Here is a 5,384-nt window from a genome sequence, read left to right on the forward strand (position 1 = left end):
CAGTTCAATCTTTTTATTGTCATTTTTCATTGAACTCAATAAACCATAACATAAACAAACAATATAACAACATCAAAATATACAAACTATGTTCAGTAGAGTAAAACTAGTATTTTAACAGTTATGTTGAGATCTAATATCGGTGATGATTAGCAGGTAAATAAGGTCAAAAGTAATAGTACTAGTATAATGAATAAAAGAACAAAAAGGGCTGTATGGAGTATATTATATCATTAGGTCAAACAGTAGTCAGCAACAGGAGTCCATATTTTCAAGAAAGTCGAGAGAGAATTGGTTTTCTCCGCCGCTACTTTCTCAAACTTAGTGTATAAACATACCGAATTCCACCAGTGAACATGGGAAAGAGTTGAGAAGTCTTTCCAAGAAGACAAAATAGATTTGAAAGCAATAAGCACTAAACAAGCAAATAATCTGGATTCATACTTGTCCAATCGGGTCTTAAGAGCAGTAGCACCATAAATAACAGCCTGATAAGAAATGGGCTCATCAATGCAGAGTATCTTACTAATAGTGACCCATATTGCGCTCCAAAATTGCTGTAAAAAGGGGCATTGAAATATCATATGACCATAAGTACCAATTTGGGTCATACATGACCAGCATTTATCTGAGGTGGATGAGTCAATTTTATGTAATTTAGCCGGAGTCCAATACACTCTATGGTAGAGGAAAAGGACTAATTGTAGCATCGCTGAGGATTTCATCGCCTTAAAGGAGGTCATCCATATGGTCTCCCAGTCTGGTATAAACTCTGGTTGAAGCATATCTCGAGCCCAATTGTCATATAATGCAGCAGGGGAGGAGGATTTCATTTTGTGTATCAATTTATACCAGTGGGAGGCCTGACCAGGGAGAGCTTGAATCTGTGAAACCCATTTAAGGATGGTAGGTGGATCCTTCGAGAGCTTATTGTGTTTAAGGTAGACAGTTAAGCAGTGCACTAATTGCAGCCACTGAAAATGTTGAGTCGGTGGTAAACTATAAGTCTGAGTTATGTGGTTGAAATCGATAAAGCAATCAGAATCTCTAAGGTATTGAAAAGTCCAGATGCCCAGACGTCTCCACGATTTCCATTCGATGTATTGTCCTTGTATTTTGAGATGAGGGTTGCGCCAGACAGGCATATACAAAGTATCTCTCCAAGGAAGAGGAGCAAGGTCATCCATCCACTGAATGGCAGTCCTAGTCGACATGATGATGGGGTTCAACTTAGTAGCACGATCTGGTCGAAGGAAGGGCAAATATTTGAGAAATTGCTCATCATACAATTTGTGTTCTAGCTTCAGCCAGATAGGAGGACATTCATCAATAGAATCAGCCAACCAATGGGAACCTTGTCTGCAGAGAAAGGCCAGGTGATAATGATGCAAATCAGGAAAGTTCACTCCGCCATAATCCTTGGAACACTTCAGTTTTTTTAAAGCAATACGTGGTACTTTCTTATTCCACAAGTATTGGGACAGAAGTGATTCAAATTTCTTGTAAGTTGCAGGAGCAAAAAGAGTGGGTATCATAGAGAGTATGTACATAATTTTCGGGATCAATACCATTTTTAAAGAATCCAAACGACCCCACCAAGACAACTTCAGAGGAGACCATCTGGTAGTAGTGGAGGTAATGATCTGAATTATGAGATCCATATTCAGGTCTAGCGTTTCCTCTAGTGAGGCACCGAAATATATTCCCAAGTATTTGAGTTTATCCGGTGCATATTTCAAGTTCAATTTACTGATGATGTTGCCACAAGGTACTCCAGTCAGGGACATGATCTCGGTCTTGGAAGTGTTTAATTTGTATCCCGATACAGATGAGTAGTCAGTTATGGCATCGACAATAGGCTGTAGGGAATGTACGGAGGCATATAATTGGACATCATCAGCGTACGCAGTCATCTTAATGTGTAGGTCATCAATGCACAATCCCTGAATCAAAGGATCCGATCTCAAGGCCAGTAATAGTGGTTCCAAGGCTAGATTGAACAATAGGGGCGATAAGGGGCAACCCTGTCTTGTTCCTCTGGTCGGCGTGAAAGAGTCAGAAAAGACATTGTTAATACGGAGTCTAGTAGATGGATTGGAATATAAGACTTGGATCATTTTAATAAAATCCACTCCAAAGCCAAACCACGATAAGACCTGGAACATGAAAGGCCATTCCACTCGGTCAAATGCCTTTTCAGCGTCAAGTGACATGGTTATACCATCTGGTAAGTAGGTTGGGGCCAGTGAAAGTATATGCGAAAAGAGTCTGGTGTTTTCACTTGATAGTCTCCCCTGCAAGAAACCTGTTTGTTCCATACTGATTAATTTCGGTAAAACAGTTTGTAGTCGAAGAGCTAATAATTTTGCAAATAATTTGGCATCGATATTGATGAGTGAGAGAGGACGGTAATTTTGTACTTTCTGTGGATCTTTGTCTGGTTTCGGAATGACAATAATCAACGCCTCCGTGAAGGTGCCCATGGCAAATCCTTGGTTAATAAGAGATTGAAAGTACTCCAGCATAATGGGAAGGAGAAGCTTTTGAAACGCCAAATAAAATTCAACAGTCAGGCCATCCGGACCTGGAGCTTTGCGTTTAGCCATGGTCTGCAGAGTTTCAACAAGTTGGTCCAGCTGAAAGGGTTGAGCAAGAGACGTGTTGTCCTGAGCATCTAACTTCGGGCCCTTGATAGTATTGAGGTAATTCGATATTTGAGTTGGGTCTGGAGCGTCTGTAGAATATAAAGACTTATAGTAGGCTTGAATTACAGATTCAGATTACAGATATCCAAACTATCCATTAGCATATCATCAGCATCTGTGCATAGAGCCGGAATTTGGGTCCGTTCTGTTATGATCTTCAGGTAATTGGCTAAATTATGTCCAGCCTTGTTATTAGTGGCGTAATAAGATGCCGCTTTCATGAATACTTCTGCTGAAGCAATTGTACTAAGTTGAAGGTTGTATTCATATCGCAGTTTGCCAATGCGATCAATTATAGCAGGGTTCGTGAGGTCAGTGAAGTGAGCTTTTTCCAAAGTAGAGATTTGTTGTTCAAGATCTCGTAGGCATTGTCTATCCTCTCTCCATTTTTTTGATGCATAAGCAATGATCTGACCTCTAATATATGATTTTAATGCGTCCTATGTGATTTGCCACGATGTGTCGCTTACTGGATTCAGCTCAAAGAAGTCTCTGATATGTTTATTAACATGATCCACAAATGTCTGGTCTAATAATAAAGTGGAATTAAATCTCCACATTTTGTGAGGTTTAGCTAGGCTAAGATCATGAAAAGACATCAAAATGGCTGAGTGATCCGAAACCGTTATCGGCAGGATGTCTGAAGCGCTCAATTTCTCCACCATCGAATAGCTGATTAAGAAAAAATCAAGCCTAGAGTATGAGGCGTGAGGAGCTGAAAAAAAGGTGAATGTCAAATCTTCCCTATGTAGAAGACGCCATGGGTCCAAAAGTTTCAGTTGAAAAAGGAGATCTTGTAATCGGTACCAAGATTTGGATTTTTTGTATGGCACTGTGGACTTTCTATCCTTGTCAGGACACAGAATGAGATTGAAGTCCCCTCCAATAATTGTGGGACCATCAGAGGAGGACCCAACCTCAGAGGTGAGAGACTCAAAAAATCCTGGACAGTCTTGATTAGGTGCGTAAATGTTATATAGGTAGAAACAGGCATTATTCAGCAGAAGTTTGATTTTTAACTCTGTATCATGCATGGAAGAAATTATTTGAAGGTCCGGTCATTTTCGGATCAAAGTAAGGACTCCGTTTTTACGTCCCAGAGCGGGAGAGAAGAGTGGTGGGTATGCCCATTTTGGTGCAATCTTTGAGGCTTCAAGTGCCGTTAAGTGAGTCTCTTGGTAGTAAACCACATCAGGATGTTGATCTTCAGTGTATTTTGGAATCTTATGTTGTTTAATCGGATTGTTGAAGCCCTTCACGTTCAGAGAAAAACAGGTTAGAGACATGGGATGAAAATAAAACAATACTGCAAGCGAGTAATGAAATTACAAGATAAAGTATTATGATACATTCTCAACCTTTGAGTAGAGAACAATATACATGTAACACCTGCTAAAATCAGCTTAAAAGAAACTGCTATAATACAGAAAAACATCATAAAAGTGTCAAACATACTATGGGTCAGTGAGCAGAAGGAGATAGTACCAGATAACAACAACACTCCTGGCAAGTGTATATAAAGATACTGAGCATCATACATGTGAAACCAACAGACGCAGTTAGGTAACTTATATAACTATCAAGTTTTGTCTATCATAGTTGGATTCACAGATTCAATGAAGTCAGTTAACTCTGAGGGAGAATGAAAGTCCTTGGTCACGTTGTTATGAGTCACACGAAGGCGAGCGGGGTAAAACATTCCAAATTTAGCCCCGAGGGTCTTGAGCTGAGGGCGGTATGAGAGAAGTAATTTCCTTCTTTTAGCTGTTTCCTTAGCCAGATCAGGTAGAATCATAATCTTATTACCCTCAAAGGTGAGTGGAGCGTGTAGTTTAGCATGCTGCATGATTTTAAGTACCTGATTGTGTCTCAGCAATGATACCAAGATGGGGCGAGGATATTTCTTATGGATGGTGTTAGGTTGAGGCAAACGGACTGCATTATCAAAATCTATTTTGAAGTCATCGTTCATTTGTAATAGTTGAGGAAGAAGCGCCGCTAAAAATTCAGTGAGGTCACAAGCCTCACGTCCTTCTGGTAGCCCCAGTAGACGGAAACAATTCTGTCTCGCTTGGTTGTCTGCGGCCTCGAGCGCACGTTCTAGCGCAGGGATACGAGCAACTTGTTTTTTCAGGGTTTTGATAGAGGCTTCCGATCCCACAAATCTGGATTCTAGCTCGGTGACTTTCACTTGTGCCGCAGTGAATTCCGCTTTTAGAGAGGCAAAGTCGGATTTAAAATCAATTATGTCCTGTCTGGTGTCTACAATCAGTTCTCGGATGGATCTCAGCTCCTCCAAGATGGCGGCTGAGGCCGCATCGTCGGGTTTGATAGCGGGAGTTTTACTCGGGGAGACTGGCTCAGCGCTTTTGCGCTTTGAGGGCTTACCCGTTGCCATGGTTTAGCGCGACTTTCCCCCCACAAGATCCGCTCACTCCAGTCAAATTCAACGCAGAATTCGATGCTGTTTCGAGTGAAAGAGTGATTCTTTTGCCGGAGCGTGTGTCAGCTGCGCCCTATCTCATCGGGCTCTCTAGCGCCCGCCCCTTTACATCGTTATTTGATACCATATTCTCCAGCCAGATCTCTAAGATCAACAGATCAGCATTTGCTGACCATCCCGTCTCTGAAAATAATAGGCACCAGAAGAGCTATAACTTTTTCAATCATAGCACCCCA

Source organism: Geotrypetes seraphini, chromosome 10 (genome assembly GCF_902459505.1).
Source record: "Geotrypetes seraphini chromosome 10, aGeoSer1.1, whole genome shotgun sequence".
Taxonomy (NCBI): domain Eukaryota; kingdom Metazoa; phylum Chordata; class Amphibia; order Gymnophiona; family Dermophiidae; genus Geotrypetes; species Geotrypetes seraphini.